This window comes from Schistocerca cancellata, chromosome 4 (genome assembly GCF_023864275.1).
Source record: "Schistocerca cancellata isolate TAMUIC-IGC-003103 chromosome 4, iqSchCanc2.1, whole genome shotgun sequence".
Lineage (NCBI taxonomy): Eukaryota > Metazoa > Arthropoda > Insecta > Orthoptera > Acrididae > Schistocerca > Schistocerca cancellata.
The window spans coordinates 864,216,092-864,240,686 of record NC_064629.1 but is presented as its reverse complement, the minus strand read 5'-3'; the positions used below and the strand labels follow the sequence as shown (position 1 = coordinate 864,240,686).

The following is a 24,595-nucleotide window of genomic DNA, read 5'->3' as shown; positions in this document are numbered from 1 at the left end:
TTGACCGGCTTTGACACCTTCAAGATACTCATTAATAATGATTTGCCCTATGTCAAAGTTGCTTATCTTCATGGATTTCCCCTCTGCAGCCTGTATCTTGCTAGGGTGATTCCTGTCCACGTCCTTTCCGCTTACATACTTTACTGCATCACATGCCTGCAATGACACCAGGTGGCACGTAACATCGAAGTTGGCAGGTCATAATGTTTTGGCTGATGTATTTTATCAGCATTCTTACATACAAGCAGTAGATGGAACTTTGTTTTTGGAGTGGATGTACAATAGGTTCACTACATCTAAATTTTTGAACACACAAGATTTATTTTATATATGGTCAAGATATCTTAGAAAACTTTATTTTTTGTTAAGTTGTTTTCTGTCTATGGTTCCTGATTCTTTTTAACATTTATGAGCTATTTTTCTTGTAAATAATAGAGTTCAGCTATCAGTCGTCCTTTCTAAATTTTACTGGCAGATCTAGATTTCAGCTAGGAACTATCCATTCCCAATGCACTATCATTTTTGATCAATGTATGTAATGCCTGTTGGTCGGGCTTCATCCACAGTTCATTGAATACTTTGTAGTATTTCCACATGTCGTCCTTTTTAATCTTATTTTTATGTTTTACCTCCCTTGGTTGTGTTCCAAATTAAGATTCTTAATTCTAAAGTGTGATGATCCCTTTAAGTTTTTCACTATTTTCTTACTTCTGCAGTACAGACTATTAGCGACTTCTTTCTAAGAAATACAAAAATGTTTGTATGGTTGTTTAATTGTCCAAATAACAAGCAGGAAAAATATCTGCTTCACATTTATCTTTACCTTGATACATCATCTGCAGTTCTGGTGTGCTGGTTTGTGTTGAAACTAGGCTTTGATAAAACTGATATGCAGCTGGGATGCACTTGCTATCACGTAAGAACAAGAGAGTCAACATCCATTTGCCAACTGGCAGGAACCTATGATATGCCTATTCAAGAATGTCTCACAATGAGAGTTGCCTTCCTCTGGGTCACTTATGGTCAAAAGATACACTTTGCTTCTTCCTGGTAAGTATACATTAAGTACACTTCATATGGTCATCCTCATAAGACAGCTGTTTCCCCATACTTGACTCCACATACTCTTATTGTTACTGGTGGTGTACATCCACTGTTGTGACCCACTTTCTTGATATCATATACATGTCCTGACTCATTTCATTAACTATGTATGGCTTGCCGGTGATCTAATTAAGGTGACATACTGATCCAGAATGTACACAGATTGGTTCTTCTTTCGCTTCTTTCGATCAGAGCGTGCACTGAGTCACCTTCATTCTGGGAGCACCCCTGTTCTAGAAAGCAATGTGTGATTGATATTCCAAACTTAATAGATGCAATGACAAACGTAGAAAATAGGTATTTCCTATTTTGCTATACACAGCTGCTCAAGTACAGTTTCAATGTTTTGCCACCTTTATCATCTTCCACCTCTGAAATGGTAAAAATGCTGGTCATTTCATTTGGACCATGAGAGACAATTTTATCATGCAAAACAGCACTGTCCTTTCTTGTTTTCATGTCAACTGTGAAACTGAAGGTGGAATATTACTGTTTGTAGTAATAAAGGCTCACTGCAGAATGAGAAGCATGTGACAATTGATAACAGTCTTGTCTAAGATTGAAGCGACTTTCTTTCAGGTTCCTGACAATAGCTTTGTTTGCAATGTGAGAGATCTATTTGTCTGCCAACTTTGCTTTTTCCTCCCCAGAACAACTTGCATAGAGTTTGCAGAATTCACAGTTTTCTTTTTTAGGCTGAAATGTATCAGTGAAGCTTATTGCCTTAATACTGCCTATTTCAAGGAGACATTTACTTCCCATGATCCATTCCCAATGCAGTTTGTGCATCTTTGCAATGCTCAGTTTGTCATCTAATTGTTTTCTGCTTGTTTTTTTCCTTGTGTAATGTTAAAACACAAGGAAAACTGTTTATATGCCCTCATACTGTCTCCTTTATTTCATGTTCTGTTGTATTCCCTTTTGGAACACTTTCCTCTTACAACACTTGACGATTCTATCTGCTGCCAGTTTTTTCATAGCAGTCCTCACCCCCCATAATCTAACAGAGAGGGTATGCATAACGTTTACTGATACAGCTTAATGTTATTCCTATCCACTCTTAGACAATAGTCTCGAAATTTTTCTTCTTGATTCAGTCACATTTCAGATCAGTCTTCTAATATTTCTCACATGCCTGTAGCTGAATTCTCACTGTCTACTATGATCTCCCATCTGCCAAACCTTCAAAAATATCCTGCCTGTTTGCAATGGTTAACTTGTTATGGCATTTCGGTCAGCGCGAGTTGGGTCAGGTCCAAGCTTCATTAATCTAATTCTGCAGGCTTTCGCGGCCATTGTCACTGAAGTTAAAATCTTCTGGGTTACTAGGCCACGTCATAGTTCTACTTAAATGATCAACGTTTTGACCAGATATTCCTCATGATATTCTGGCGTCCACTACTGCTAGAACACTCGTGCATGTGTCTTTACCATTAGTGGACACCAGAAGATCCTGAGGAAGATCCCAGCAGAGTGGCCAAAACGTCAATCATTTTAGTAGAAATATGACATGGCCTAATAACCCAGAAGATTGTAACTTCATTAATCTAGCTTGTATTTCAGCACCTTTTCAGCCAAATCTCTGCAGATTCCTTCAATATTTACAAGAGAAAGACAAGCATGTTTTGCTTGGAACATCCTGTCATTAACTTAATTATTATTTCCAGTAATAATATAAATAACAAGTCATAATAGTAATATTAGTAATAGTAACAACATAAGCCATTATCATAATTACTGAATTACTACAAGTTTTATTTTTAACTCTATAAATTATTTTTTACCCTTGTCTTTCCATTGTTTCCCTTTCAACTATGTTCTCTTGCTCCTTATTGCTGCTGTCTGATGAACCATCAATCAAGAAGACAAAGTCAAAAATTAGCAACAGTGTAATCACTATAATACAAACATGAGGAATCTTTAACTTCTGCCCTCTTTCCTGTTTTCACCACATCAGCTGTACAAAAACAAAGCTTCTAAGAACATAAGGAACAAACAAAACTAAGAATTGGTATATCCTGATTGAATTAATAAAATAAAGTATTTCAATAATCTTGCCTTTTGATAATAAGTATGTGCCATTATTGGCAAGAGCTGGTATTTCCTTGATTCAGTAACCCAAGTCGAGTACTTCAGCTTGCCATTTGGTACTAAATCTGTGCCATTATTGAGCTGATCATTTGGAAACCAGGAACTATAGCCTCCAGCATGAATGCTACACTCTTCCCTTTTATTTAAACTTCCTTCCCCTGTAGAAAGAAAAGTGGGCCACTTCAAATAAAAATTACTGCTACAACACACACTGTCATTTGTGGTGCTAAATAGAACTATGCAGTCAACAAATTATGAAAAATATCCTTAATCTGTATATAAAACAAGTTACGTTGTTATACAATTTCAGGGCTCTACAGGTTTCACAGGTTCTATGAAATTCTGTTCTTTACCAGTGTTAAAAATAAAATGTGTGTTATTTCCTACGGGACCAAACTGCTGAGGTCATTGGTCCCTAGACTTGCACACACTACTTAAACGAACTTACGCAAACAACACCCACGCAAACACCTTAAGTGCCCAAGCACGCAAACAGCATGGCCACTCTCCACACAGCTGTCAACGATCACTGAAGAAATTAATTACTGATACAAATTACAAAAGTAGGGCCATTCCATGTCAAATAGTCTAATTCCAGAAAAAGTTCCCACATGACAACCATGGATTTTACTGAAATTTTGCGTGAACATTCCAGTTATCAACAGTGTACCCATGAATTTTTGGCAATTCGAGGTAATATCTTTGGCAGTATTTTCTTGAAAGGAACACAAGTAAGCCATCTTTTACAGCTTTTAGCACTCCCTTAGGTGAAATAATAAACAGAGCTACTTAGCAATTTGCAAATGGATAATTTGATACGAAGTCAGGCGAAAAAATATGAAGCTTAGTTTCTTATACCTCGAACTGTGGGATACACCTGGAACTTTGCAGATGCTAACTTACCAATAGAAGGTATTTGTATTTAAAATTTCATTCTCATATTGCTTTACAGCAGTTTAAAAACTGAGGACGGAGGAGGAGGAGATTACTGTTTAACGTCCCGTCGACAACGAGGTCATTAGAGACTGAGCACAAGCTCAGATTACGGAAGGATGGGGAAGAAAGTCGGCCGTGCCCTTTCAAAGGAACCATCCCGGCATTTGCCTGAAGCGATTTAGGGAAATCACGGAAAACCTAAATCAGGACAGCCGGACGCGGGATTGAACCGTCGTCCTCCTGAATGCGAGTCCAGTGTGCTAACCACTGCGCCACAACTGAGGATGAAGCTGACTTTTTTAAAAATGCCAAAATGCCAAACTGTCTGTTTTTGGCCCACTTTTACAGCATAAAAAAAAGATCTTCTGCGAACTATTTTGAACTGTTTTAATTAGAAAGACCATGTGCTGAGTCACCTAAACATTATATTTGGTTCTGCAATGCGAGAATGTAAGGCTCTGAAAAAGAACAAGGGGGAAGTGCATTGAAAATGGGCCCTTATTCTGCTGGTACTCCAATCTGACAGCTTTTGGTATGTTCTACAATTGTCTAGTACTCTCTGAAGAATAGTATCAAAAGTTCTGATGACAAAGAAATGAGCACAAGTCGGAAAAACTGCATATAGGTTTGTTTTTTTATTGATGTGTCTACAGTATTCAGCTCTGCAATATTGTTTATATAAAAAATGAAATGGAATACTGAAGCCAAAATAGAACAATTCTCTTTTTTGTGGTGCTAATAAATTGAGGTAATCACACTCGAAAAATGTAATTTTTTGGGTTCTATCTTATCAAAATTTCTTCCCAAACAATCCCACCAGTGACATCATCCGGTCAGCAGTTTGGTTTTCCTCATGACATTCTACAGCAAATTTTGAAACCTGTAAAAAATTTATGGAGTCTGAAGTAAAGATAAGCTTATGTTCCTAAAAGACAAAAGTGATATCTTGGATATGATAAATACATAAATAAAAAATATTCTACAAGAGACCTCTTCTAGCTTTGGCCTCTGACCCTTGTACAAATTTACCACCGGCTTGGGAAAAGAAACCAACATAAGGTTTGGAAATCTATGATAGATAAACTCAGCCATGGTTGATGTTTCACAGCTGTCTAGTGTGGTTGCTATGGCAATAGGAACGGTTATTTCCTCTTTGTAAAAGGAATCAGCAGTTGTTAAGCCACCATGGGCTGTAACATATTTACACAATTTTTCTTGTGTACTGTAACATTCCACATTTCACACAAAGTACGCTCCCCACACAAAGTACGCTCTACCTTAAACCACAATTAAACTGATACATCAATAGCATTAGACAATAACAAGACAATAATTCTCTCTGACATGAATCCACTCCAAAAAAATGTCAGGACGATTGCTGTAAAGTATTATGAAGCTTATACACAATTTGATTCTGTAGTAGTTGCAGAAAAACAGACTAAATATATCATGATCAGTTGTGACAAAAGGACATACTTTTTTGAAGTTTTTTGTTATTTGGACTATCTGACTTCCTAGTCATCAAGAGTTGACTGACTTCCCCTGGGAGTACTGAACAAATTTAGAACATAACAGATGTCCAATTTAATTTGGGTACCAGCAGAATATGGGCCCATTTTCAATGCACCTTCACCTTGCTACAATTTTTTTAGAGCCTTACACACACACTGTGCAACCAAGTACAGTTTTTTAGGCATTTAGAACATGCCCTTTCTCATGGAAATGATTTAAGTGTTTGCAGACATCTTTTGTAAAAGTGGGTCACAAATAGCCATTTTGCCATTTGTGCAATTATCAACTTTGCCCTGAATTTTTCAATTATTGGAAAGCAGAAGGAGAATGAAATTTTATGTTCTACAACCCTGTATTGGTAAGTTATGAGCAAGGTTTCAGATGTACCCCACAATTCCTTCTGAAGATATAAAAAGCTAAACCTCACTTTTTCCAAGTGTGTATTTTTCAGCTAACTTTGTTTCACATTATCCATAAGGAAATCACTTTTAATTTTTTTTCTTTAAGCAATTGTAGAAAGTTATAATAGATAACCTAGTTTTGTTTCTTTCAAGAAAAAATTACCAGATGTATTACATCTCAAAGCTGTCAAAAACTCAGATGCATTGTTGATAGCTGCACTACAGGGTCAAACATGACTATATCTCCAGAAGAATTTAATTAATGATAATGAAACTTTAACAATGTTCATTGGGAACATGTGCGACTGTCCATATAAAATTTGATCAAAATATCTGATGTCATGCAGGAAACTCTAGACCACTAGGCATGGAATTAAGCCAATAGCGAACTTTGAATCCATTCACACCGCTTTTTGTTTATTATTCTATGTGAATCAGTGGTTACACTCTTACTGATGACCACATCTACAATGAGCATTGCTATTATTAGCTAAAAGCAACCTTAGATGACAGTTGGCATGAAGGCAGAAGCAACAAATGAAAATTTATATCAAGGCTGGGATTCTTACCAGGGTCTCCTGCTCACTGCACTAACCACTACCCCACCCTGGCACAGTAGATTGAGGGGAGAGGTGTGCTAGGGTTGCCCATGCAGTTGTGAAAAGCCAATGTGCCTGTGTGGCATAGTGGTCAGCACATCTGCCTTGTGAGCAGCAGATCTGGATTTGAATCCTGGCCTAGGTAAAAATTTGCATTCATCACTTCAGTTTTCATATATACTATATGATGTTCGATACTTGAAAAGGTCTCTGGATGCATATCATTTCATTATATGACAATGCTATGAGCTTAATGCCGAGGACGGTAAGCATTGTGCACTTTCAAACTGTAAACTTCCCCTGTACAAATGTCCTACCTGCAATTACTATTTCAACTTATCTCAATTTGGCCATTTTTGTACTTAATATGTTAACACTTAGTTAGTTAAGATGTCACCTTAAAACCGAAAGCACGTTTATTACAGACAACAATGTACAGCCAGAACAGAACTCGTGGGCAGTGGGTCCTGCTATTTACACAAACACACAATACTCTAGAACATGCAGACATAAGTTTAGAGGACCTTCCAAAGCTGACGCAAACTAAATAACAAATATCTACTGGCAGCGGTTTGACCTGGCAACCTAGAGCATGCCAATCAGCAATGCTAACTCCTGTGCCACAAGGCAATCAAACACAGCTAACTACATTGCTCTCCCTGAAGAAAGATCTCCCCACCATTTCAGAGGTTCTCACTGCACCCAATTTCATCACCCTGAATATTGAGCGTCTCAGGAACTCACATTCTTTTCATTCTGGCATATCCTCTTCAATATAAGGAACATCAAACTTAGCTCATCACCTCAAAGTTTCACAATCACAGTGATTCTTCGTTTTCTTTGAATAAGTAGCCCCTATCATTGATTGGCACCTCAGAACTGTTGGAGGGCTTCGGAGGATGTGGACAGCATCTCTGTACTTCTCTTTTTTTGATGACTGTCATATCCTCAACTTTATATGTGACATCTGACAAGCAAAGGATGTCAGAGCACAGAGTAGCACTTAAACTCTTTCGATACTTCCACTATCTACACATGCATTAAAATCCATATCGAGCCTTCGAAGACTGTAGCTAACAGGCCAGTGACTAGTGTTATAGCTAGTCTTTTCCCTGGGTGTCCTGGATTTGTATGTGAGCCAGCTAGGTTTTGGTGATGACATGTTTCGCATACTCTTCCTGAGGGCAAGGCAGCTGAAACAGTACCAGTGGATCCATTTTTGCCTCACAACCATGGAGCACAAGAACTGGTGTGAAGCCTGCAGTGTTGTGCTTCGCTATGCTATTATTATGCAAATGTCACACGGAGTAGTATTGTAGCCCAGTCTCTGCTCAACATAAAACATACATCATGTCTGCCATCACTTAACTGCTCTGTGAAGTGCAGTGTCTGTGAAAGCTGGCAGGTGTCTCAGTGTCTAACAAATCAGTAGAGTCCTGTGTCTGATTTTGTTTAGAGTCCTCAGGAACCACAGGTGACAAGATGTTTGAGAATCATGGAAACACTTTGAGACAGCCAGCTGTAAACTAGCTGGGTGATAAGTAACCACTTCTGCCCCATCAGATCAGTTCCTCTTTCACAATGTTCCATTTACTAATTGGAAATGCCATTGGTCAATTCATACTTCATGGACTTTACTGTTTCCAGCAATGTTAGCTCTTCCATCTGTTCAGCTGCAATGACTTAAATACATCAACAATGGATTCTGTCCACACTGCTGTGTTCCACCAAAGGGTTCCTTGAAATGCAGCTGACAACCGCACTGGTGCCTGCAGAGGCTAAGTCCGTTATCAGCACCATTACGTAATGAAGGTCGTTCGCTCCCTATATAAGCGGGCAGTGCACGCCAGCAGAACCATTCCGCTGTGAGCTCCATCTGCAACAGCATTGAAGCACTATGCCTCGTCAATGTGTATCGTCATTGCCGCCACCGCATGCCTGTCTACAAACATATAATAAGCCTCGAAAATAAACTTGGCACACATGGAACTGCAGAAAGTGTCATACTGAATGGACCGATTTTTTTCCGTGGATGTCGAGTTAATTTCAGTCTTGATGCTGGATTCTAATCATTCGCCGACCGAGATGTCATTGCGCGCGCGGGCGCGTGTGTGTGTGTGTGTGTGTGTGTGTGGTTTTTTAGCACACCACTGTCACGTCATGCTCCAGAAGCCTTCGTGTTCATCTTGCCAGTTTACCCAACAATTTCTTCTGGCCAATCAGCCAACACAAAGAATAGTTGTTGAAGTTCATCTTTCTCACGGAGGTAGAACAGTGGCTGATATAAATAGAAAACTAACCACTACAGCCCACAAATTAAATTTATTTCAAATGACTTGTTTTGGTGCAACATTTGTACCATCTTCAGGTGCTGTTTACCAAACAACAATTTATATAGCTACAAAGCTCAAGTGTGATAGCTGAATTAATGCAAAAATAGTGTAACATAAAAGCACTAAAACTGTAACTGGAATAATACATATACATTCAGTGTAATTTTTAACATATATAATTTCTTTTTAAATATTTTTAACCATACTTAGTATTGTAAAATGCATGAAAGTATATGAACATAAAATCACAACAAAAACTATCAGTCACCATACATGTAGTTATTTCCATATGTGAAAAAAGGTAGAACATTCAAGTAACATTTGGCCCACTTTAAAATTGTACCAGTCTAATACAACTTGACCTCCAACAATTTTTAATTTAACAGAGGGGCAAAATATCACAAATGATCCTACTGAAAACTTCAACATTAACATACAAGAAACATATGTAGCAGGTCTTGAAAATGATGCAAGGAATGAAAGATAGCAACAAGGAACCAAAATGCAAAAGGCTAATCACAAGCCAAATCAAAATGCACAATACTATATGTAAATATGTTTTTGGCAGATCTTCAAGGAACAAAATTAACAACCTGATCAAAAACTGCTGGCAAACATAAAACCCATAGATAATTGTGAATGCTGGAATCATGAGTGTCATATGCACGTTTTGTGAATACATAACAAAACACAAACTCTTAATGGTTTGAAACTAAAAATACATGTCCAAAAAATATTTTTATGTACCTCATTCTCATGTAACTAACTTATCCTATGTAGTATTAGTTAAACAATGTACTGGTCAACATACCTGCAACAGTACACAGAGTGTAGTACCAATATACCTAGCTACCAATAACTACAATAAATCAGTACTGAAGACCAAATTGTAGTACCTGGTACCGCATAAACTTCTACTATACACAGCACATGTAAATGACCAGTCACATGTACAACAACACACACTGGAAGAAAGGTGTTAACAATAAAATGTAAAAGATTTTGGCAAGTTATGAACAATTACGACAACAGTACAGGAATCTAACCGAAAGGACGGGGGTTGGGGGGATGATCCCACTTACCTAATATACGATTTTTTAACATATAGGGAAAAATAAGCAATAAACGCAATTTGGACATTTAATCCTATGAAACCAACACAAAAAATAACATGGCATAACAAAAAAGTGTATGAAGAGGGTAAATCAATAATAGAAACATGTAGCATAAGAGTGATCAGATGTAAATTGACAAGAATTCCTGTCCTTCATACTAGGAAACTGACAAATTTGTCCTGAAAGGAAGGAGAAGCTAATATTAAGGAATTACTTACACAAACATGACAATGCATAGTATGATAAAGTTTAACCTGTAGCAAACATTATACAAAGAATGTTGTTGTCGTCGTCGTCGTCGTCAGTCCTGAGACTGGTTTGATGCAGCTCTCCATGCTACTCTATCCTGCGCAAACTTCATCTCCCAGTACCTGCTGCAGCCTACATCCTTCTGAATCTGCTTAGTGTATTCATCTCTGTCTCCCTCTACGATTTTTACCCTCCACACTGCCCTCCAATACTAAATTGGTGATCCCTCAATGTCTCAGAACACGTCCTACCAACCGATCCCTTCTTCTAGTCAAGTTGTGCCACAAGCTCCTCTTCTCCCCAATTCTATTCAATACCTCCTCAGTTTTGTGATCTACCCATCTAATCTTCAGCATTCTCCTGTAGCACCACATTTCGAAAGCTTCTACTCTCTTCTTGTCTACACTATTTATCGTCCATGTTTCACTTCCATACATGGCTACACTCCATACAAATACTTTCAGAAACAACTTCCTGACACTTAAATCTACACTATGTTAAATTTTTCTTCTTCAGAAACGCTTTCCTTGCCATTGCCAGTCTACATTTTATATCCTCTCTACTTCGACCATCATCAGTTATTTTGCTCCCCAAATAGCAAAACTCCTTTACTACTTTTAAGTGTCATTTCCTAATCTAATTCCCTCAGCACCACCCAACTTAATTCGACTACATTCTATTATCCTCGTTTTGCTTTTGTTGATGTTCATCTTATACCCTCCTTTCAAGACACTGTCCATTCCGTTCAACTGCTCTTCCAAGTCCTTTGCTGTCTCTGACAGAATTACTATGTCATCGGCAAACCTCAAAGTTTTTATTTCTTCTCCATGGAATTTAATCCCTACTCCAAACTTTCCTTTTCTTTCCTTTATTGCTTGCTCAATATACAGATTGAATAACATCGGGGATAGGCTACAACCCTGTCTCACTCCCTTCCCAACCACTGCTTCCCTTTCATGCCCCTCGATTCTTATAACTGCCATCTGCTTTCTGTACAAATTGTAAATAGCCTTTCGCTCCCTGTATTTTACCCCTGTGACCTTCAGAATTTGAAAGAGAGTATTCCAGTCAACATTGTCAAAAGCTTTCTCCAAGTCTACAAATGCTAGAAATGTAGGTTTGCCTTTCCTTAATCTAGCTTCCAAGATAAGTCGTAGGGTCAGTATTGCCTCACGTGTTCCAACATTGCTGCGGAATCCAAACTTATCTTCCCCGAGGTCGGCTTCTATCAGTTTTTCCATTCGTCTGTTAAGAATTCACGTTAGTATTTTGCAGCTGTGACTTATTAAACTGATAGTTCAGTAATTTTCACATCTGTCAACACCTGCTTTCTTTGGATTGGAATTATTATATTCTTCTTGAAGTCTGAGGGTATTTCGCCTGTCTCATACATCTTGCTCACCAGATGGTAGAGTTTTGTCAGGACTGGCTCTCCCAAGGCTGTCAGTAGTTCTAATGGAATGTTGTCTACTCCGGGGGCCTTGTTTCGACTCAGGTCTTTCAGTGCTCTGTCAAACTCTTCACGCAGTATCATATCTCCCATTTCATCTTCATCTACATCCTCTTCCATTTCCATAATATTGTCCTCAAGTACATCACCCTTGTATAGACCCTCTATATACTCCTTCCATCTTTCTGCTTTCCCTTCTTTGCTTAGAACTGGGTTTCCATCTGAGCTCATGATATTCATACAAGTCGTTCTCTTTTCTCCAAAGGTCTCTAATTTTCCTATACGCAGTACCTATCTTACCCCTAGTGAGATAAGCCTCTACATTTGCTTCTACATTTGTCCTGCTTAACCATTTTGGACTTCCTGTCGATCTCATTTTTGAGACATTTGTATTCCTTTTTGCCTGCTTCATTTACTGCATTTTTATATTTTCTCCTTTCATGAATTAAGTTCAATATATCTTCTGTTACCCAGGGATTTCTACTAGCCCTCGTCTTTTTACCTATTTGATCCTCTGCTGCCTTCACTATTTCATCCCTCAAAGCTACCCATTCTTCTTCTACTGTATTTCTTTCCCCCATTCCTGTCAATTGTTCCCTTATGCTGTCCCTGAAACTCTCTACAACCTCTGGTTTAGTCAGTTTATCCAGGTCCCATCTCCTTAAATTCTGACCTTTTTGCAGTTTGTTCAGTTTTAATCGACAGTTCATAACCAATAGATTGTGGTCAGAGTCCACATCTGCCCCTGGAAATGTCTTACAATTTAAAACCTGGTTCCTAAATCTCTGTCTTACCATTATATAATCTATCTGATACCTTTTAGTATCTCCAGGCTTCTTCCATGTATACAACCTTCTTTTATGATTCTTGAACCAAGTGTTACCTATGATTAAGTTATGCTCTGTGCAAAATTCTACCAGGCAGCTTCCTCTTTCATTTCTTAGCCCCAATCCATATTCACCTACGATGTTTCCTTCTCTCCCTTTTCCTACACTCTAATTCCAGTCACCCAGGACTATTATATTTTCGTCTCCCTTCAATATCTGAATAATTTCTTTTATCTCATCATACATTCCATCAATTTTTTCATTATCTGCAGAGCTAGTTGGCATATGAACTTTTACTACTGTAGGTGTGGGCTTTGTGTCTATCTTGGCCACAATAATGTGTTCACTATGCTGTTTGTAGTAGCTTACCCTAACTCCTATTTTTTTATTCATTATTAAACCTACTCCTGCATTACCCCTACTTGATTTTATATTTATAACCCTGTATTCACCTGACCAGAAGTCTTGTTCCTCCTGCCACTGAACTTCACTAATTCCCACTATATCTAACTTTAACCTATCCATTTCCCTTTTTAAATTTTCTAACCTACCTACCCGATTAAGGGATCTGACATTCCACACTCAGATCCGTAGAACGCCTGTTTTCTTTCTCCTGGTAAGAACGTCCTCCTGAGTAGTCCCCACCTGGAGATCCGTATGGGGGACTATTTTACCTCCGGAATATTTTAGCCAAGAGGACGCCATCATTTAATCATACAGTAAAGCTGCATGCCCTCAGGAAAAATTACGGCCGTAGTTTCCCCTTGCTTTCAGCCGTTCGCAGTACCAGAACAGCAAGGCTATTTTGGTTAGTGTTACAAGACCAGATCAGTCAATCATCCAGACTGTTGCCCCTGCAACTACTGAAAAGGCTGCTGCCCCTCTTCAGGAACCACACGTTTGTCTGGCCTCTCAACAGATACCCCTCCGTTGTGGTTGCACCTACGGTACGGCTATCTGTATCGATGAGGCACGCAAGCCTCCCCACCAACTCCAAGGTCCGTGGTTCATGGAGGGGGGATACAAAGAACGTTAGAATAAAAAATCCAGCTGACTCAGTCTGCGACAAGTTAGCCATACATGGAGCTAAAAGCACTGGCGAGAGCGACAATGTATGCCATGTTAAGAACTAATAGCATGTCAAATAAAATATCGATGAATATGAATTAACATTTTCCAAGTAAGTAAAAATAGAATGACAAATGAAAGACCGATTACAGCTGTCATTAAATCAAAAATATTTTGACAGAGCAGCCTATAATCCCAAAGAATTAATATCAACTTATAGCTGAAGCTACTACTAAATAGTCAGATCATAAATCAGGATATCCAGAGAGACAAAGTGAAACCACAATGAGAGAAAACAGGTTGTGGGGTAGTTGGTTGGTTTGTGGAATTCAAGGGACCTGACTACGAGGGCCATTGGTCCCTTTGTGGGGTAGTACAGGCAACGAAGTGGATGAGGGGATCATTGCAAGGATCAGATGCCACCCATCTGCTTTGACCTATGACATAATAATGGTATTGTGTATGCCATCGCTATGGCATGAATTTTTTGTAGTAGCTTACCCTTACTCCTATTTTTTATTCATTATTAAACCTACTCCTGCATTACCCCTACTTGATTTTATATTTATAACCCTGTATTCACCTGACCAGAAGTCTTGTTCCTCCTGCCACTGAACTTCAATGGCAATGGCAATGGCAATGGGTGTGTGTGTGTGTGTGTGTGTGTGTGTGTGTGTGTGTGTGTGTGCGCGCGCGCGCGCGTGTAAGGGGGGAATGACCTACGTGATTATGTTATATGCTTTTGTTGGTAAGTGATTTTTATTTTGGTTTTATTCTATAGTAGTGATTTTTGTCTGTTATATATTTATGGTATTTTGGTTGTGTTTTAATAGATCTAGTGAATATGGCTCTTTTTGGGTATTCAAGTTATTGGGGTAGTTGTTTTGGTGATAATTTGAGAGTTATGTAGGTGTTCTTTTATTTTTTTTAATTTGTGTCTTTTCCACGTTTGAGCTGTATAGGTCAAGGGAAATGTCTGATTTCACTTTTCGGAATTGCAAATGTGTATTTGATACAGTGGGCTTCATTTGAGCTATATAGGCTGAGTGAAGTTTACAATTCCAGTTGGTTATGTGGTTGTAGCTTTGTCTTAAGTTGAGAAATTTTGTATAATATTTGTTTTTAGATGGTGTGGTGTTTTGTTGTATATTTAGCTGGTTCCCACACTAATCCCATATTTCCTGCAGTTGGCCAATTAGTTTCATTTTCTTGTTTTACTAATCTGTCCTTTTATCATTTTTATTTTTGTTCACGATTGTTGACACGTGTATGTAGTGACAACACCACTACAATTTTGTATACGATGGAAGTAGGTGTTTTTGCCATACTGATGACATCGTGGGTCAAAGCAGGTAGGTGGAATGCACCGCTTCCCTAATGCCAAATGATGGTACGTAACCTATCAACCATGATTACTGAAATGTAATTAGAGCTGGCCCCGCTCCCATGAAAAACTGACCAGATAGTCATACCATAGATGCAACCACAACGAAGGGGTATCTGTTCAGAGGCTAGACAAATGGGGTTTCCTGAAGAGGGGCAGCAGAATTTTCTGTAGTCACAGGGGCAACAGTCTAGATGACTGATGGAGCTCACCTTGTAACATCAACCAAAACAGCATTGCTGTGCCGGTACTGCGAACAGCTGCAAAAGCAAGGGGAAACTATAGCCATAATTTTTCCCAAGGGCATACAGCTTTAGTGTATGGTTGAAAGATGATGGCATCCTCTTGGGTGAAATAGTCTGGAGGTAAAATGGTTCCCATTTCAATCTCCAGGTGGAGACTACTCAGGAGAACCTCATCACGAGAGACAAAACTGACGTTCTGCGGACCGGAGGATGGAATGTCAGATTCCTTAACTGGGCAGGTAGGTTAGAAATTTTAAAAAGGAAAATTGATACAAAGTTAGATGTAGTGGGAATTAGTGAAGTTTGATGGCAGGAGGTACAAGATCTGTGGTCAGGGGAATACAGGATTATAAATACAAAACCATATATGGGTAATGCAAGAGCAGGTTGAATAATGAATAAAAAATAGAAATGCGGATAAGCTATCACATATAGCATAGTCAAAGCATCATTGTAGCCAAGATAGACATGAAGCCCATGCCTACTACAGTAATACAAGTTTATATGCGAACTAGCTCTGCATATGATGAGAGAGAAGAAATGTTTGACGAGATAAAAGAAATTATTCAGATAGTTAAGGGAGATGAAAATTTAATAACCATGAGAGGACTGGAATTCGATAGTAGGAAAAGGAAGAGAAGGAAAAATAGTTGGCAAATATGGACTGGGGGAGAGAAAGAGGAAGTCACCTGGTAGAATTATACACGAAGCATAATTCATGCATTACTAACACTGTTTAAGAATCATGAAGGAAGGCTGTACACATGCAAGAGACCTGGAGACACTGGAAGGTTTCAGATTGATTATATAATGGTAATACAATGGTTTCGGAACCAGTATTAAATTTTAAGAAATTTCCAGGGACAGATGTGGACCATGACCACAATTTATTGGTTACGAACTGCAGATTAAAACCACAGAAATAGCAAAATGGCAGGAAATTGGACCTGGATAACTTGAAAGAATCAGAGGTTGTTCAGAGTTTCAGAGAGAGCAGTGGGCAATAATTTATTACAGCAGGAGAAAGGAGTAATGTAGGAGGCAAATGGGTAATCTTGAGAGATGAAATACTGAAGCCAGCAGAAGATCAAATAGGTAAAAAGCCAAGGCCTAATTGAAATCCTTGGCTAACACAGGATATATTTAACTGATCATTGGAAAAAATATAAAAATGCAGTACATGCAGGTGAAAAAGGAGACAAACATCTCAAAAATGAGATCGACAGGAAGAGCAAAATGGCTAGAGGGCAAATTTAAGGATGTAGAAGCATATATCACTAGGGATAAGACATATGCTGCCTGCAGGAAAATTAAAAGAACCTTATGGAAAGAGAACCACCTGTATGAATATCAAGAGCAAAAATGAAAAACCAGTCCTAAGCAAATGAGAGAAAGCAGAAAGAAAGGCGTATTAGAGGGTCTATACAAGGGACATGTACTTTAAGGAAATATTATGGAAATGGAAGAAGATGCAGATGAAGATGAGATGGGAGATATTATACCGCATGAAGAATTTGACAGCACTGAAAGACCTATGTCGAATCAAGGCCCTAGGAGTAGACAACATTCCATTAGGACTACTGATAGACTTGGGAGAGCCAGCCAACAAAACTCTTCCATCTGGTGAGCAAGATGTATGAGACAGGTGAAATACCCTCAGACTTCAAATTCCAAAGATAGCAGGTGACGACAGGTGTGAAAATTACCTATTCATCAAATTAGCCTAAATGAAGGTGATGCTGAGGGAATTAGATTAGGAAATGAGCACAAAGTAATAGACGAGTTTTGCTATTTGGGCAGCAAAATAACTGATGATGGTCAAGAGAAAAGAAATTGTAGAATGACAATGGCAAGGAAAACATTTCTTAAGATGAGAAATTTGTTAACACTGAGTATAGATATAAGTGACCAAGTCCCTTCTGAAAGTATTTACATGGTGTGTAACCACATATGGAAGTGAAATATGGACAATCAACAGTTTAGGCAATAGAAGGTTTTGAAATCTGGTGCTACACAAGGATGATTAGACGGCTATTATCACGCAATTAACGAGGTACTGAATAGAATTGGAAAGAAGTAGGAATTTGTGGCACAACTTGACTAGAAGAACGGATCAGTTGTCAGAGCTCATTCTGAGGCATCATACGGTGACTAATTTGGTACTGGAGGGATGCATGGAGAGTAAAAATCGCAGTGGGAAGCCAAGAGATGAATACACTAAACAGATTTAGAAGGATGTACGTTGCAATCACTACCCAGAGATAAAGAGGCTCACACAGGATAAAGTAGCATGGAAAGCTGCCCCCAACAACAACAACAACAACAACAACAACTGGAGTTGTATGTCAATTTAATCAATAAAACTAACACAAAAAATACCATTGTAACACATTAGATCCTAAGTAAATTATGCAGGCTAATATATATGTTGTTAAAATTAGGTATGTGGAACAAAGGAACCATGAGGGCTACAAAGAGACCATAACCATAACATAAAAACTTAACAGCCAAAACCAATGAAGAACAATAGTATGAAACTTAAGTGTTTAAAAGCATACCACATGAAAATGCATTTGCATAGTTTAAAACATAACTAAAACTTATCAAGCAAATTTGGCACTGATAAGAAGTACATAAAATTCTGTACCAGTAGTGACGTTAAATTAAAAAGCATGGAACCCATATGACCGTAAAAACGGTGACGGTAATCTTAAATAATACCAGGTCGAAAACTGTGAAGGGGAAAATAAATAAAAATGTTTGGAGAATCTACTAAACGCAGTTAACACCGTATGTAACGAAGATAACTTTAATTAACTTGAAGCTAACCCAATGCTAGTGACCTACGACGAAACGTGGGCATACTACGTCATTATAACACACAAAACAAAGGCACTGATAATGTACGAAAACCTAATAAAGTGGGGGATACACGTGTACAAAAAAACACATTTACTCTGACTGTACTCACCGCTATAAACTTGAAAGAGTATCTCCATTCCTAGGGCCACGTACCGTAAAATCCATACGTTATAATACGAACTGTCGTAGATTGCTGAAGAGAAAATAACATAATAAAAATTTGAACATACACAAGGATAACCCCAGAACCCATCAGAAGTTACCTACCATTCCAAAACAAATAACATAAAAACGTTAACAGCTATGTGGGTAACGCCAGAATAACCGTCAAATGTTACTTTCCATATATCAAGAGCGTATACTATACAAATTCTTGTCACTACTTGCACATAATTTGCCTACGAAGAAAGTATTCAAAGACGCCACGAAGGAAATTGTGTATTATATCCACAAACTAAAATGACACTCTGCACTGTATGTATGTGGCGTGTGATCGGAAACTGGAAAGACATTTACACAGGCGTCTAACGCTAGCGAAATGAGGGATGCTCAACTACCGGACCTACCGATAGATGGCTCTAGCCAGTGTTGCCAATTTAGCGACTTTGTCGCTAGAAATGGCGACTTTTGCCTTCGTCTTAGCGACAAAAAAACCTTTTTAGCGACAAAAATTATTTAGCGACTTATCTGGCGACTTTTGGAGTATTGACGACTTTTGAAGTACAAATCAAAACTATTTTGGGCCAGTATTTTCATTAACAAAACTAAGATTTTAACTATAGAATGGGTACTACACTGACTTTGTTCTAGATTTACTAAGTTAAATTAAGTTCTTAGCAGATCATGTAGCATTGTTCAGCATTTAGTAAACCTGAATATGGGAATTGCCTACAGGGTAAGAAAATCTTGATTATAGAACAATTCATTATTCATTACCCACTAGCCTGTTATCGTCGATAGCGTATCGATCTATAATTCTTCAACTTTTGAACTCCCTTTATTTTTCGAACTGACAAAAAACATACGTAATATTAAGTATAATAAAATACGTCTCTGTCCAGCAATCTCTAATTGTTCGAAATGTTAACTCACAGTCAAATTATTACCACATGCACAGCGGTAACGCAAGAACAATTCGGTGGGGGTATCTCAGACATTATTACGTTTTAAACAATGAACAATAGGACTGATATCGAGTTACCGAGTGAGTAGATTGTTTCATGACCTCTAGTTCGCCTGAGTTTTAATGTATTTTCAGTGATTATAAATTGGTGAAACTTACGTTGTGGTGGCTTACATAATGGATTTACCGCAGAAGAAGAAACAGTACGCTCAAAAATATCGGGATGCGTGGGAAGCAGAACCTGAATTCAATAGGTGACTGAAACCAGTCGTTGGAGACTTATCCAAGGCAAGATGTCAAGTATGTGCAACAGAGTTTTATGCTAAATTGTGTGATATTAGAAAGCATTCGAAAACTATTAATCATAAACAAAAAATTGATTTAAAAAAACATGAACCACCTTACCTGTGAAAATTGTTCCGAAAACTGCAGCAGAGTGGAAGGCACCCTTTATTTATTTATTGCTGAATATTGTTCTACTTTAGCGGAAGATAATTTAGGAATACTGTGCAAGAAGATGTTTTCCGGTGATGAGAACGCTAAAAAAATTCAATTACATCGTACAAAGTGCACTAACATTATTACATCGTACAAAGTGCACTAACATTATAACTGAAGTTTTGGCTCCATATTTTACACAATCATTGGTTGAAGATATAGGTAACCAAAAATATGGTGTACTAATAGATGAACCCACAGATGTATCAATATGTAAAATGCTAGGTATCGTTATACGGTACTATAGTGTAAACAACCAAACCATTAGATCAGCATTTCTCAAACTCGCTGTAGTAGGAACTGGAGATGCAAGAAATCTGGCTGCTGTACTTGTGAATTCTTTGAAAGATCTGAACCTTCCAATCGCTAATATGGTAGGAATTGGCACAGATAATGCTTCCGCAATGGTTGGAATAAACAATGGGCTTTTCGAGCAACTCAAGAGAGAATATGGTTTGAAGCATTTCGTATTGATCCGTTGCATTTGTCACACTCTTCAACTTGCAGTCTCACATGCCTGCGTGAATACCATACCTAGAAACAGAGTTTCTTGTACGGGAAACCTACAATTGGTTCTCCATTTCACCCAAAAGACAAGAGGAATATAAAAAGGTTTATGAGACAATAAATTGTGGAAAACAGCCACTAAAAATATTGAAGGTCTGTGCAACACGTTGGCTTTCATTTGAACCAGCAATACGAAGAATTGTGGAGCAGTGGGAAGAACTAAAGCAACAGTTTTCACTTGGCATGGTTCAAGACAATTGTTACATTGCTGATCTTTTGTACAAGTTGTATTGTGACGACTCAAATCATCTTTACATGTTTTACCTTAAACATGCTTTAAAAGACGTACAAATAGCAATAAAGCTTTTGAAGCAGAAGACAAAATAAATTAATAGATACACTTGTATTTCTCATGCAGTCACTCAGACAAAACATAGTTTTTCCAACCGTTCATTTGTTGACTACACCAGTTCCAAGCGAATGTATGTACGCAAAACCAAACCTTGGCTTTATGTTTGAACAGAAATTGTCTGAGTCAAGTTCGTCTCAAGAAAATAAAGTTTATTTGAAGAAGATATGCATTCAGTTTAGTCTGAAACTCATAAAAGAAATTCAACAAAAAAAAAATGTCAATGCTGAATGTTGAAGAAACACTAAAAGTGAATAAAAATAATGCTGTAGCGGATGTAGCCAAAGAATTGGGTTTTAGTGACGATTTCATAGATGATATGCTGCAAGAATGGCATAATATCAACTTCATTAGGTGGAATAACACTACTAACACTGTTCGATTTTGGAGTGAGGTTTTGCAGTATAAAAATGCCGCAGGGGAGAATCCTTTTTCTTTGATTTCACAGCTAGCAATGACTGTTCTATGCCTACCGCATTCAAATGCAGAAGTGAAAAGAATATTCAGTTCTATGAACATTATAAAAACAGAACAATGTAACAGATTATCGTTAAAGACAATTAATGCTTTAATCATATTGAGAGACAAGCTGAAGAAACAAAATAAAGATTGTGCATCTTTTGGCATACCGTCAGCCATATTGGAGCTTATTGGAACGAACAAAAGTTACTCTTTCGTGACAAAACCAGTCGAACTGCAACATCATCTTTTGAGCGACGTTCAACCCTCTACATCAACTACAGTTCTGTCAGAGCATGAAACAAAAGAGTTATTCGATCTTCTGAGTGACGACGATGAATAGCTCACATAGCGGAATGTACATATTTTGTAACCTAAATTGAGTTCCTGCTTTCTTTTGTTACAAATATAGTTGTATATTTCTAGTATATTTGATTACTGTGATTGAAACAACAATTTATGTGTTGCGTCAGTTATGATAACATGTTTAATTAAACGTTAGCGTATTTTATATGTATGTTGTTATAAGCGATGCGTTATTTAATTAAGACAATATAGCAATTATGTATGAGTCAATTTTTATTAATATTTTATCAACACCCCCTCCCCCCCACCACCACCACCCTGGTTTATTGCTCCATTCACAGCACGAAATTTTCAGTACACCCCTAGTAAAATCAGTTTTAGCGACTTTCTAGCGACTTTTGATATTGAATCTAGCGACTCGGGTTTTTTAGAGTTGGGAACACTGGCTCTAGCGCGAGCTGTCCACCATATCTGAATTTTGCAAAAAACGAAGTGTCAAAACACGGATGAAAACGTTTTTCGTTCTGCGCCCTCATAAGTATTTTATATTGGATGTTCTAGATATCTACACATCAACATAATGAAGTGTTTCTAATCTAGCGAGAGAAAACAGTGACAGTTCGGCTATGAAATTCCTAAATTCGAGTGTGTTTTGAAAGTTTGACAAGCTGACCTTATAAATTGTTTACTATTAATTTTATGAGTGCTTTACTTATTTGCCCATTTTAAAACACTATTTAAGATTCAATGGAGGTCAACAAATTACCTTACTTGCCGAAGCTTTTAACTACAAGTATAATTCGGAAAATCAAGTGTGGACAACAGTGAAGACGTCTCTTGAAAAAAAAGTTGACATCGTTTGCTTAGGGGTATCTTTACTGACAACAGAAATTACAACTGAACTATTAAAGTATTACTTACGTATAAACGGAAAAAAATCGTTATTTTTTTCTTTATCTGAAGTGATGCATTACCGATCTGCATATATGCTGACACTGTAATTGCAACATGCACTTACGAATTTGGCTCTCTTTTTGATCAGAAATTTAAATGCCATGATTTTATTAACGCCTGTACATGACACGGTGTATTTAAACTGAGTGATAAGGTAGAAGCACCAGTTTTTAACAGTGCTTCAGTCTTTGATACGAGACAAGAAGTCTAGTAATAATATTATATTGGAAGCTGCAGTAGCTGGCCAGACAGGCACTCCAATGGCTGCTACAATCTGTGTAAGACAAGGGTGACATATTGCAAATTTAGTGTAAAAAGTTCCATATTGTTTGAATTTGTCCTATACTGACAGGACATTCTAGTCCAGTCAATTCTCTTACCTGCAAAACTACACTAGCCAATACGAGTGGCACAAACTATCCGGTAACAACAGAAGTATTGGTGGACAATGTAAACCTGAGAAATTCAAAATTGGTTTGAAGAAATAGAACAGTATGTAGAAAAAGAGTAACATTTTGAAAATAACAAATGATGCAAGTAGAGTTTTGAGTTTTTATGAAAGCTCGCTTTTTTCGTTTTTTTCCCCTCTCTCTTCTCCATTATCAAGGGAAAAATGCGATTACATAAAAGTGCAAGAAAGTTCTGTACCATGTTGGAAATGACGAAAAAGAAAATCTCACTATGCTTCCTCCTCCATGTGAAGAGTATTCCTGTAATAATAGCTAATAGCATACCAAGAACGTGAGGATGTCACAGTGGAGATTTGCTTTCTGGTACAGACATCTGATACAACTATTCCACAGCAAAACGTACTTTCAGTAGGTGTGGTACCAATGCACTCCCATAGGATAACAGAATATTATGTCCTCCAGGAATCACATTGGAATCACCACATACAGCATAAACTGTACAGCAACTACAGGGTGTTTCAAAAATGACCGGTATATTTGAAACGGTAATAAAAACTAAACGAGCAGCGATAGAAATACACCGTTTGTTGCAATATGCTTGGGACAACAGTACATTTTCAGGCAGACAAACTTTCGAAATTACAGTAGTTACAATTGTCAACAACAGATGGCGCTGCGGTCTGGGAAACTCTATAGTACGATATTTTCCACATATCCACCATGCGTAGCAATAATATGGCGTAGTCTCTGAATGAAATTACCCGAAACCTTTGACAACGTGTCTGGCGGAATGGCTTCACATGCAGATGAGATGTACTGCTTCAGCTGTTCAATTGTTTCTGGATTCTGGCGGTACACCTGGTCTCTCAAGTGTCCCCACAGAAAGAAGTCACAGGGGTTCATGTCTGGCGAATAGGGAGGCCAATCCACGCCACCTCCTGTATGTTTCGGATAGCCCAAAGCAATCACACGATCATCGAAATATTCATTCAGGAAATTAAAGACGTCGGCCATGCGATGTGGCCGGGCACCATCTTGCATAAGCCACGAGGTGTTCGCAGTGTCGTCTAAGGCAGTTTGTACCGCCACAAATTCACGAAGAATGTCCAGATAGCGTGATGCAGTAATCGTTTCGGATCTGAAAAATGGGCCAATGATTCCTTTGGAAGAAATGGCGGCCCAGACCAGTACTTTTTGAGGATGCAGGGATGATGGGACTGCAACATGGGGCTTTTCGGTTCCCCATATGCGCCAGTTCTGTTTATTGACGAAGCCGTCCAGGTAAAAATAAGCTTCGTCAGTAAACCAAATGCTGCCCACATGCATATCGCCGTCATCAATCCTGTGCACTATATCGTTAGCGAATGTCTCTCGTGCAGCAATGGTAGTGGCGGTGAGGGGTTGCTGCGTTTGAATTTTGTATGGATAGAGGTGTAAACTCTGGCGCATGAGACGATACGTGGACATTGGCGTCATTTGGACCGCAGCTGCAACACGGCGAACGGAAACCCGAGGCCGCTGTTGGATCACCTGTTGCACTAGCTGCGCGTTGCCCTCTGTGGTTGCCGTATGCGGTCGCCCTACCTTTCCAGCACGTTCATCCGTCACGTTCCCAGTCCGTTGAATTTTTTCAAACAGATCCTTTATTGTATCGCTTTTCGGTCCTTTGGTTACATTAAACCTCTGTTTAAAACTTCGTCTTGTTGCAACAACACTGTGTTCTAGGCGGTGGAATTCCAACACCAGAAAAATC

The 24,595-nt window shown here is 38.3% G+C and overlaps 1 protein-coding gene and 1 long non-coding RNA gene across 2 annotated transcripts in view; one reads left to right on the top strand and one right to left on the bottom strand.

The window, feature by feature from the left end:
* Window positions 1-18,747, bottom strand: part of LOC126184998 (uncharacterized) — a 28,108-nt gene extending 9,361 nt beyond the window's left edge. The window contains exons 1-2 of the long non-coding RNA XR_007536925.1: window positions 18,444-18,747; window positions 18,286-18,369 (exon numbers count right to left, since the gene is read on the bottom strand). This is a non-coding gene — a long non-coding RNA (uncharacterized LOC126184998). The remainder of the gene's footprint in view (window positions 1-18,285; window positions 18,370-18,443) is intronic.
* LOC126184477 (dynein axonemal heavy chain 7-like) overlaps window positions 1-24,595 on the top strand; it is a 1,143,184-nt gene that overhangs the window by 624,497 nt on the left and 494,092 nt on the right. The gene's annotated exons all lie outside the window — the stretch shown is intronic.